A 12,117-nucleotide genomic window follows, 5' to 3' on the forward strand; every position below is an offset into this window, starting at 1 on the left:
GATTTGGAGGAAAATTGCCATCTTAACAATGTTAATTTAAGATCCAGTCTATGAACATGAGATATATTCCTCTTTATTTAGATGTCCATTCATTTCAGCAATGTTTTGTAGTTTTCAGAGTATAAGTTTTACACTTCTTTTGTTAAATTTATTCCTGAATATTTTATTCCTTTTGATGCTATTTTAAATGAATGTATTTATTTTTGACCCCTTTCTTTCCCTGTGAAACATGATGAGGCTGTCTGAAGCCTCCTAGATACAGATATTAAGTGCTGAGAGAGATCAGGAATAAAATTGCTTAGTACGGCTTTTGTAGACAATGAACTCCTGACAACAGGGAAACAAAGCTGTGAAATAAACAGCTTCTTTAAACTCAAGATGGCTGGATTCAGAGACCAGAGTGCTAATCATTACTTCTGGGAACCACCTTAATGGTTAATTAACCACCCTAATTAAAAAGTCTCTTTCATATGGTTCATGATATGATAAAACCCCATTTCTGAATGGAATTAATCATATTGACGGGGGTGTAATAACACAAAGTTAACAAGGCAAAGAGCATGACCCCTGCCCTTGTGATTCAAGTCCATTAGGCGGAATACTCCATAGAGGGAAAATAAATATAGCCCACACAGGGACAGTTTGAAGAAACTGCCTAATACTGACAGCATGATGACAGAGATAAGGTGGAAAGCATAAATAAAATTGAAATTTGTAATTTTAGGTGAATGGGACTTGAAGGTGCTGAATAGAAGAGAGTACCAGTCCATGTCTTTTCTATGTACAGGAGGTAGCTTGTGAACTAGATTAAGATACTGCCTATTTGTTCTCAGGATCAATGTGATAGTGAAATGTAAAGAAAAAGAAAAACTTTGTCAATGCCCTTAGCAACATGGGTCAGGCAAGGCTTTGAAAATTATTTGCTTTAGATGGACGTGTGCCTGTTTTGGTCTGTGGACATTAGAAATATACAAAGGCATGGCAGTGAGCATAGTGATTTTCAATAAAACTTTCTTCCCCAGTATAGTGGTAAGTGTGAATTTGTCACTGAGAAGACAGATATTGGGTTCATGTCAGATAAATCTATTACAAAAGTGAGAAGGAATTTGTTTGGAGCCCACATATCTTTTCATAGTCATTTTATGTATTTCCCAAAACAACAAAATAGAGCTAACAAATTCTTCTCATTCAGTGGTCATGAAGTTAGTAAGACAGAGACTCTTAAATTATTTTTTGGCTCAAAATCCCACGGTATGTAAAATAAAATTTGTTCACCCTCTCAAAGAGAGATGGCCCTGACACAGAGCTAACAACTGTAGAAACCATATCAGGGATTCACAAGTACTGTTTGAGAACACAGACACAAGGCTGAGAACCCTCTACATTGAAGAGTCTCCTTTATGTTACAAGACCTAATTTTAACTAATAAGCTTAACCATTACTAAACTGTAATTAAGTACAAAGTTGCTGAAGAAATATCATCTTTGAAATATGGCTATGTGAGTCATTAACCTCAATTTTGTAAGTTAGGAGGCCAAAGTGCACCCATGCCTGAAGCTAAAATGCCAGTCAAACCAGTTCTTAGAGCGTCTCTCGCCTTTTTCAGAGGGATCATGGGTGTGGGTTTCTCACAGTACACATTTGGGACAGTAGAATTAAACATATGTAGGTCCTACACAGTGGAATGGAACCTTGTTCTTTTTCAACCAGAGGTTATTTCATTTACTTTTCAACCCCCACTCTAAGATCTCCACTGAGAAGAAGCCCTTGATTTGTGATATTCTCCCTTTCTTGTTGAAGAAGGTAGCATACAAAAGGAGACAGATGCTAGACAACATTGGCTCTCTTAAGTCTTAATGATTATTCTGAATTCTGTGTTTTTACTGAGTGTTTACTACAATTTCCATGTAGAGGTGCCACTTTCCTTTTCAAAGTCAAAGATAGCTCATAAATAGCATTTAATTTAGGATGTTCTGTTGCTTCTGAAAGACTAACAGGTGTAGCAAAGGAAATATAAAAGATTAATGACATGTATAAGGAAAAATGATGGATTAATTGACCATCTACTTTATTGAGACTTTTAGATGGTGCCAAGAAAACAAAAGAGATGAAAGGATGCACTAAAGGAATATATTATTTAAAGAACACACACCAGTTTGATTCATAAATGGGGTTAGTTTCTACTACATTAGTTTACATCATTTAAAGTGATTTAATAACCGACTACCTGGGCTTGGAGGATTAAGATAAGAATTAAACAGTTCATTTCTTCAAAAATACACATGCTAGCAGGCAGAATGCATGATAAATATAGAAGTAGTTTCATATAAGACTTATAAACAAGAAATATGGAAGCACTAATATTACTGTTGCATTTTCTTAAACAATGTTATGGTAAAGACACCATAAGCAGCACAGAAGGAGGGGAATGAAGGATGAACTTGAGGACTTTTCAAAGTAGGAGACGTGGGGAGGCAATCTTTAAGAATGCACAGGATTTCAGGAGGTGAAGGACCTGAGAGTGACAACACTGGAGAAGCTAATAATCAATTTTACAGTTGAGGAACTCTACCTTGGCTTTAAGGACAGCAAATCAGCCAATCAGAGACGAATGATCCCCAAAACTGAAACAAATGAAAAGAAAAGAGACATGAGTGAAGGAGGCTCATGGACTTCCCGGCCTCTGCCTTCCTAGAAATAGAATCTTCGGTGGGCTGACAGTGCCCACGGTACTGAAGCAGGAGCTGTCCACCACGCTGGGCCAGGTGCGGCCTTCTGCGCTGGAAGAGGAGCTGGGAACAGCACTCGCTGGGCTTCCGCAGACACTCCTGAGGGAGGTAAGGAAGAGCTCCCTGAAATAGCAAGTTTAGTTCCTGGGTGTTACAGCAGCACGAGTCCCAAAAGCACGGAGAAGCGCATGCCAAGAAGACTTCTATCTTGGACTGTAGCCTATTGTTTGCAGTGTAAACCCTCCCTTGGTTTCAGTCTTCTACCAGCTCAGTTCTATGCCCTCTACACACTCTAGATCTGTGATGTCCAATACTTTAGCCACTTGAGACATGTGACTATTGGGCACTTGGTCCTACTTGGGACGAGCTCTTACTGCAAAATACACACCACACTTTGAAGATTTTGTATGAAAAAAAAACACGTGAAATATCACACTGTCAATTTTTAATATTGCTTACATGTTGAAATGATATTTTGGATATATTGGATTAAATAAAATACATCATTAAAATGAATTATGCTTGTCTCCTTTTACTTTTTAATATGACTACTAGAAAATTTTAAATTATGTCAGTGGCTCACATTTATTTCTATTGGAAATGTACTTCCTTACTTACATCCTCTGTTGCAGTTGTTGTAACTCTGGTTTTTGTTTCACTGTTCACCAGTGTGTTTCGGTTTTGGTTTTATTTTCCTTGTTTATAAGAAATTTCAGCGATTTAAAAGTAAAGAGAGAAGAACCCCTTCTAGAATCCTAAGCAGTATTTGGAAACCAGATCACAGGCTGATACTCCACAAAGCAAGATTCTGTGTAATGGCCAGTCCTGGCTCAGGATCTCTATTCCAGCCCCCAGAACCGAAGCTTCATTCTCCATGGGCTCCTACAGAAAGAAGTATCCAGAATGAGAGGAATTTCTGCTTATACTACCAACACTCTTCTCTAAGGTATCTTTTTGAACAAATTTTTATTTTTAAATTCTGTACATTGATGTCATGTGAGTCACTTTCCTCAGCTCTAAAGTTAGGAATTGTTTCCACAGAAGGGCCTTAACATTTCATTAGCTTTGACATTCCAGAATTCTATCAGTTTCTCAAAGCAACCCGTATGCTGAATGTGAGAGACAGCTTGATGAGAGATGATGAGTTTTGCAAAGAAAGAAGTTCATCCTCTGGAAGCCCAGGTCTTAGTAGACAAAACCAAGTCATGTTCATCAGGTGGGCACTGCTCAGCAAAGAGGACTTGTCACAGCTCAGCATCGCTGACCCATGTGACTTTGCAACTCAACGCTTTTTATTGTACTTCATTCCTCTGAACAGACACATGAAAGAGGAAGGAATCTGGTATTTAATCAATGAATATGGAAAGCACTGTGTTTAAGAAAAATTATTAGATGCATTCTTGGATGAGATGCACCAAAGTATGACAACTGCGTCAATCTCCACAAGAGAGGTGAGGACAAGTTCCATTAAACTGTCAGGGTAGTGATAATCAAATTTTCCTAGGAATTCCTAGAAAGGCGCTCAGCTGTGGTTAACATTCCTTTAACACTTTAATACATTAACCCCAACATGTTAATCATACAATGGGATTTTGCATCTGAATTCTGTGCCCAGAATGAGTCAAAACTTCACCTCATTTTAAGTCCCTGTCTCTTTACCACTGTCCTGGACCCCAGGAAAGTCAGTCTGGCATAATGTCATCAACGTTTTTGTTGGGTTACCCAAAAAATGGCTTAATTAATATCTTTAGTTATGTAGTGGTTTGCCTATTAATACCCAGTTTGGATTCGCAACCATAGCTATGAGTCTTGGCTTTCACTTGTATTTGATCCAAGATTTCGTGGAGTTTCCTTTTGTACGTGAACAAGGGTGTACATGACTGCAGAAGAGCCCCAATAAGGGGAAAAGGTTTCTGCCAAGTTTTTTCTTTAGAAAACGCTGCCTAGTAAGGAGTGTTTTGATTGCAGGAAGCAGCAAGGCATCACCAAAGCCTTGGCTCTTCTAGGGAAAATTTCTTTAAAATAATACTAGTAATTACTTAAAAATAATAATGGTTATAGAAAGACCCCACGCTGTTTGGGACGCAACCGGCGTGTTTCGTGGAGCCTTTCAGCAACAACCATAAAGAGCCAGGTTGGAGAACAATCCAGTTTCTCTCTGTAAGGCAACAGCATTCTTCCCCAACTGGCTATGCCTCAATAGGGAAAGGTGCCGTAGTCGGCAGGATTCGAACCTGCGCGGGGAAACCCCAATGGATTTCTAGTCCATCGCCTTAACCACTCGGCCACGACTACTTGACAAGAAACCCTTTTCATGGAAGTAGCTGTAGAGAACTTTGGCTCTCTTCAAAGTGTCACACTTTCTATCGGAAAATGTACTTTTATTAAGCAAAGTTTCTTACTCTTTGGCATCATTTAGACAAATATGCAGTTGTGGCAAGTAACGCCTCCTCCTCAGACTGGAATGACTCCTTATTCGGATGCTCTGACGGAAGGAGGCTAAGGCTTTTGATTTTGTTTATTGTCTCCTTTGATGTGCAGAAGCTTTTTAATTTGATACTCCCACTTGCTTATTTTTGCCTTTGTTGCTTTTACTTGTGGTGTCAAATCATCACCAAGACCTATGTCAAGATGGAAATGAATTAAAGACTTGAATGAAGAATCTAAAACCATAAAACCATTGGAATGGGAGAAATATTTGCAAATCATATATCTGATATGGGATTAATATCCAAAATATATAAAGAACTCATACAACTGAAAGGCAAGAAAACAATCCAATTTTAAAATGGGTAGAAGGTCTGAATAGATCTTTGTCTTCCAAAGAAGACGTACATATGGCCAACAGGTACATGAAAAGATGCTCGATGTCATTAGTCATCAGACGAATGCAAATCAAAACCACAATGAGCTATCATCTCACACCTGTTAGGATGGTTATTATCGAGAAAACAAGAAATAACAAGTGTTGGCAAGGATGGAGAGAAAAGGGACCTCTTGTGCACTGTTGACGGGAATGTAAGTTGGTGCAGCCACTATGCAAACTGTATGGAGGTTACACAAAAAATTAAAAATACAACTACCATACGATCCAGCAATTTCACTTCTGGATATTTATCTGAAGAAATGAAAACACTAACTTGAAAATTATATCTGCACCCCCATGTTCATTAAAGCACTGTTTACAACAGCCGAGGTATAAAAACAACCTGTGTCCATTGACGGATGAAGGAATTAAAGAGGTTATAGTATATATATATATATATATATATATATATATATATATATATATATATACACACACACACACAAACACACACATATATAATGAAATATTATTCAGCCATAAAAAAGAATAAGACCTTGCCATCTATGACAACATGGATGGGCCTTGAGGGCATGATGCTAAGTGAAATAAGCCAGAGAGGAAAGACAAATACCAATCTAAAAAAAAAAATAACAAGCTTATAGATACAGAGAACAGATGAGTGGTTGTCAGAGGTGAGGGCAGGGCCAGGGGAAGTGGGAGAAATGGAGGAAGGGGATCAAAAAGGTAAATAAATTTTTTAAAAATTAGGGATGCATGTACTACCATCAAACCTTTCTACAGAGGACAGGTACTAGAGAGCTTCCCGAGGACCCTGGCACTCCCTCCACCCATCTGTTTCTCAGGGGGTTTTGTGAGGAAAGTGTCCTTTGAGCCCTCTAGGGAGATAATAGAGGGAGGATGAGTGGGTGTCACATGTGATAAATCCATTGCAAGTTCCCTGCATCTTTTAGGATATTGGATATCTTTCTCTACCTTATACCGAAGAAGTCTTGGCTTCTTTATTTACTGTAGTTCCACTGATTTCAGGTTGCAGGCAACCTACCAAGCACACTGTTATAATAACTCCCAGCTATTCTAGCTAACACACTAACTTCAGAGTCTCCATTAAGTGTACCCATATCAATAAATTTGATCAAATTCTACACTGTGTTTCTTTTTTCCCCACCTAGCACTCCCACACACATTACTCTGGTTTCTTTTGATATGAATTAGCATGATCTTGCGATTCTTTCAGTATGTAAAATAGCAATATATACTGATTCCCTGAGTCCTGTAGGCAGAGAGAAGTGGTAGAGGTGGGTCTTGAGAAAAATCAATATCCTCATGCAAGGTAACTGCTTCAGGTGAGATCTTTACCTGTTTTTAAAGCAAGGATAGGCTAGTGTTTGGGGATAGAGGATGGGCTGCTTCTGCTGGGAAGAAAAATATTTTTAGGAAGGAAGCATCATTGTACTTGAATTTATCCAAAGAGACCAAAATGTCCCCTTTCCCCCATTCTGTCCTTTTCTTTCTTTCTTTTTCTTTCTTTCTTTCTTTCTTTCTTTCTTTCTTTCTTTCTTTCTCTTTCCTTTGTTCGAAGGAGGAGGAGGAGGAGGGGGAAGAGGAGGAGGCGGAGGGCAGGAGGGGGAGGGGAGGAGGGGGAGGAGGAGAGAAAAGAAAAGGGGGGGAGAGAGAGCTTTAGTATTTGTGGAGTGTCTTCCTTAAGCAAGGTACTTACTATGGTAAAACATAGTAAAGAATGCCTTACCTTCTTTTACATATAAAGAGACTGAGGTACAGAGCAGTTATATATTTCAAAAATTACAGTTAGACATTCACAGAGTAAGAATTCAGTTCCAGAGTGTCTCCTTTTCCTGACCTACCATGCTGATTCCACTGTGCTAATAGAAGCAGGAAGTGGCTCCCTGAGGACCCCACTGCCTACAGCAATTGTTGACTTTGTTAGGTTGTTTCTCCATTTTTTGAGTTCAAGTTTTGGAGGTGAATTAGTAGATGTTTTATTATGGAGTCCTACATTTAAAAATGGTGTTGTGGACATCCTTATTAGGAACTGGTGCCAGCTGAGGTTCACTGTACCTATCAAATTTCCATGGCTTTATAAGTAAATGCACTCAGGGAAGGTGACAAAACGTGTACCTATAACAAAGGGTTTGAGGCCCCAGGGATATACATCTACCAGGAAGCAGTCTCTGATAATAGCATCCACACAGGGCTTTGCACAAATTGTATCATTGGTAGAAATGAAAATATGGCCTTTTCACAAACTCCTGAGGAGTTAAGATTTCAAATTACAATCAGGCAGTTGATGTCTTCATAAAATGCAGTATCAGTTAGGCTGAAGTATTAGCAACCACAATAACATAGCAAAGAAAGAAAAGGTGTCGACAGGTGGTTTTCCCCCTTTATTTTAGCAATTTGCTTTTCCAGATTGCTGAATAACATCTGTTGGTAATTGAAAATTCAGTTAAAAAAAAATAGACACAATGAGAATTAAAATTCCAGCTATTAAGCATAGAGTGAAAATATCCTTAATGTGCTTTACATGCTGAAATACTATGAATCAGTTAAAGTGTGAATGGATATTCAAGGGCTTCAATAATTAATAATTTGAGAAAACTTAATTTTATCTATATTTTATGTAATATTAATAATTAACAAAAATTGAATTAATTAATATAAGGAAATTAATATAATGAAAGCGTTCTTTAGCTAATAACAGTAGAAAGGACATCATACACTTTTATTCCCAGCAAACGTTTATAAATATTTTCATTAGAATATAATGAGGAATAATAAGGATGTGATTGTATCTTAATTCTTTACTTCTAGAATATTTTAAAACAACTTTGAAAGCTATTTTCTGTTTTGGCTTTGAGTCTTTAAAGTTCTATTTGAAAATTCTTCCCATCTGGTTAAGATAATTTAAAAGCAGAATGTATACTTGGCCATTTTAAACTTTCACAAGGAAGAAAAACTCTAAAATTATGAATTATACCACGATAAATATTCATTTGTTCACGTATATTAAAGTCTATAAAGAAAAGGTGAAATGTGAACCGCGGACTCCCAGCCAACCATCCCTAAAAGGAAAACTGGAAAGATAAGTAAATACATTTAACTAATCAGAAAGTAAAAGCTCTTAGGTTCCACCGAGATTTGAACTCGGATCGCTGGATTCAGAGTCCAGAGTGCTAACCATTACACCATGGAACCCCGCAGCAACTGGCAGTGATAGTGCTCCTCCCTGATACGATATAGCTTCAGTTCTGCAATCAAGACGCCCTCTGAAAAGCCGAACTTCTCATCCATGTTTTCTCTACCTGCCTCCACAGCACACGTCCCTTTTCTTGCGCGCACAGGACTCCTAGTGCAAAACCCAAGAGCAAATCGGTTTCTAGGGATAGATACGGTAGGTCCTTGCTTTTTAGCGCCCCTCTGCCTTTTCTGCAGCTCGCGGGGCGGCTCTCCGCTGGGCCGCAGTCAGCCAGGCTGCCCAGACGCAGAGGCCGGCGGCTCCAACACGGCATCCGCCGAGCCGCGCTCCCCGCTTGCGTTGCTGGAGCAACGACGGGGCTCGCTGCCTCCCGAGTCTGTGTCCCGAGTTCTCTTCTTCGAACGCAAGGAAAGCTCTTGGAAGTTTAATTTCGTGACATACAAACTGTGGATGACTTCATCTGACGTGGTGTGCCAACCAGTCCTGGCCCTGTGGGGCGTTGCTCAGGAGGGAGAAAGCGGGATGCTAAGAGATGGCTTCTGTTTCTCGGAAAGCTTCCACCTCGTGGAGACCAAAGGGTAAAGCACGATAAAAAAGCGTGAATGTTTTCAAAGCAGGGTTTTGTAACTTGGTTCTAGCTGAGAAAGCTGTGACCTGCCTCTTTTAAGGGCAGCAAATATGAGACTCTCCCAAACTCCTCAGCAGGAAACTTTTCCTGAGGTCAAGCAGGGGACGTGAATTGTCCAGGACGGTTCGTTGCCTCCGCAGCAGGGTAGGGAAACGGCAGGAGACGGAAGCCTCCAGATTGCCAACCCGAAGGGTTGAGGAGAAAAGCAAACGTCTTTACTAAGAGTGAAAAATCGTAGCTGTGCGGATTTGAACCTTCTGAGCAAGAACCCTGGAGACAAATCGGCATTCAGCCAAGACAACCTGTGTTGCATAAAGATGTCTGGTATGTGGAAGGAAATAATTCCAGCTTGTAGAGGCCGCACCGTAACTGCTTCTCTGCCTCATGTAACATCACCTGGCAACAGCAGTTGTGTCTCCTCCATGACTCCAGACCCTACCAGACAGGCCTGCTGCCAGAATGCGATTCCCCCCAACGCCCACCCACGGGTTCCGATTTCCCTGCATTAGAGACACCCAGATTTAAGTCCTCGGGAGGTTTCTGCTTCCAGGTTATCCCCTCCCACCACCAAATATAATGCATTTCTGAAAAGGTATTTATTCTAACTTCATAAATGATTTAGTTTGGTCAGCTAGAGATTTCTAGAGTGGAAATCATTTTATCTGAGAATTTGGTGAGCATGACTCCTTTGTCTTTTAGGTATCATTGTGGTGATGAAGTTAAATGCCATTCTTAAATAGACGCTCCGGTATATTCTTGGTCTTTTTCATTCATTGTGTGGAGCAATAAATAGGTGGATGTTTTAGGTTTGGGGATTTTTTTTGCCTTTATAAGTAATTATCACCCCTTTATTTTCTCTGTTGTCTTTTCCTGGAACTCTTTCAATCAGATGTTGTTGGACTTCCTAGAATGACCTTTTAATTTTCTTATCTTCTGTCCTCCCATTTTCCATCTTTCTTTTCTCTTCCTTTTTATGGGAAAACATTTCCAAATTTATCGTCCAACCCTTCTATTAAATTTTTTCCTATCATCACAGTTTTTAAAAATTTTCAAGAGTTCTTGTTCTCTTGATGCTCTTTCAAAAATAATAGCAACTATTATTGTCCCATAGGTGCAAAATGTTCTTTTAGTTCTGAAAAAATTAATAATACTTTTTTTTTTCTTTCTGTTACTTACTGGTCTCTATTTCCATCACGTTCTCTTTCTTCCATTTTTTTTGCTTCAGTGCATATCTTTCCTCAGATTTCTGGTGACCCTTAGCAGTCCAGTCTTATTTAAGAAGTAGACCCAAAAACCTAATTGGTACTATAAGCCTATATACCAATAGATGTACCCATTCTAGAATGATTGTATATGACAGACCACCGCAATCAGGTTACCTGATATGTTCATATCTGTGGTTCAGTTTTTCCATGACAGTTTTCTCAGAGACTAATCCTTTAATCTTCTAAGTGTTTAGGATCAGAGGTTATGTAAAGTTAGCTTTCCATGCTTTCTGAAACGAATACAGAAAAGGAGCTGCGGGTCTCCAGGAGAGACTTTCATTCAATCCCCCAGTATTCAGTATGGCTCTTCACCTCCACCTTCAGCTGTGTTTAGTCTCTGTAAGTCAAGAGCATCTTGGAGCATTTTTGCCCTAAAATGAAAGTCTTGTCTTTGACCTCTGTGAGAGAGGGACAATCCAGAGTAATAAGCCTAAGGTTACATGTTTTTTTTTTTTTCAATTCCTATTAGCCTTTCCAAGGATCTGTACTATCCTTTACAGGTGTTAATAACTTTATAATTTTTAGCTTTCCACCTTGCAGACAGTAAGGTTTCAGCTTTAGTCACTCTATGAATTCAATTACTATTTATCCAATGCCTTTCTACCTCCCAAAATGTTGTTGGTAATTGTAGTATTCACCTAAATTCATGTTCCATCTTCCATAGTACAGAGTTGTCTATGGGAATAAGCTAACCAGTCAGCATCTGTATCTACCAAGACAACTTACATCTCAGTGTGGCTGTGTGATTAGTAATAATAAATGGATTACGAGTGCAAAAGTAACATGTTTCCCTTTAGACTTTTAAGAAGCATGGACTTTCACAAGGCTTAGGAGATAGCAGATCCTTAAGGTGGAAGAAGCTGGGTCCCTGAATCAGCACAAGGGCAAAAATGTGTTCCCTTTTCTTTGCTGACTCAAAAATCTACAATGGACTCTTACACGAGTAAGGAATAAATCTCAACTACCTCATGCTACTGCAATTTGGAAAGCAAACAATGCTTCTTACCATCTGTTATTTGCTCTTCTGCTCTTTTCATCACTGTGAGATTACACCTCTTTTAATTACATTTATTGTTAACTTACAAGCATCATAAGAAAGCAAAGATAAAGTCCTGGGTTTCACCACCATAGCAAACAGTAGTCCCTTTGGAAAATGACCACTTGAGCTCAATGTTTGAATACAGAGTAATACGAAAGTCTTGTATCTAGAGACTACGTTTTACTTGTTCCAGCAATAAAATCACTATTTCTGCTTCCTCACTTTTAAAACTTGAGTAATGATGTCTGCTTCACATCATAGAAAAACAAAGAGAAAAAAATAATAACCCTCAATCACACAACCCAGAAACTACACTAGCAACACTTTGGTTTATTTTCTCCTACCCCCCAAATTTTACATAATTGAGGTCATATAGCGCATATATTTTTTATCCTACTCTTTTCATTTAACA

General features: G+C 38.9%; 2 non-coding genes across 2 annotated transcripts; both read right to left on the bottom strand.

Annotated features, from left to right (window-relative positions):
• Positions 1 to 4,942: 4,942 nt before the first annotated feature.
• TRNAS-AGA (transfer RNA serine (anticodon AGA)) lies at positions 4,943 to 5,024 on the bottom strand. Its single transcript has one exon. It is a non-coding gene; the product is annotated as a tRNA-Ser (tRNA).
• A 3,676-nt stretch (positions 5,025 to 8,700) lies between these two features.
• On the bottom strand, positions 8,701 to 8,772 carry TRNAQ-CUG (transfer RNA glutamine (anticodon CUG)). The gene has a single exon. It is a non-coding gene; the product is annotated as a tRNA-Gln (tRNA).
• Between the last annotated feature and the right edge of the window lie 3,345 nt (positions 8,773 to 12,117).

Source organism: Lagenorhynchus albirostris, chromosome 10 (genome assembly GCF_949774975.1).
Source record: "Lagenorhynchus albirostris chromosome 10, mLagAlb1.1, whole genome shotgun sequence".
NCBI lineage: Eukaryota > Metazoa > Chordata > Mammalia > Artiodactyla > Delphinidae > Lagenorhynchus > Lagenorhynchus albirostris.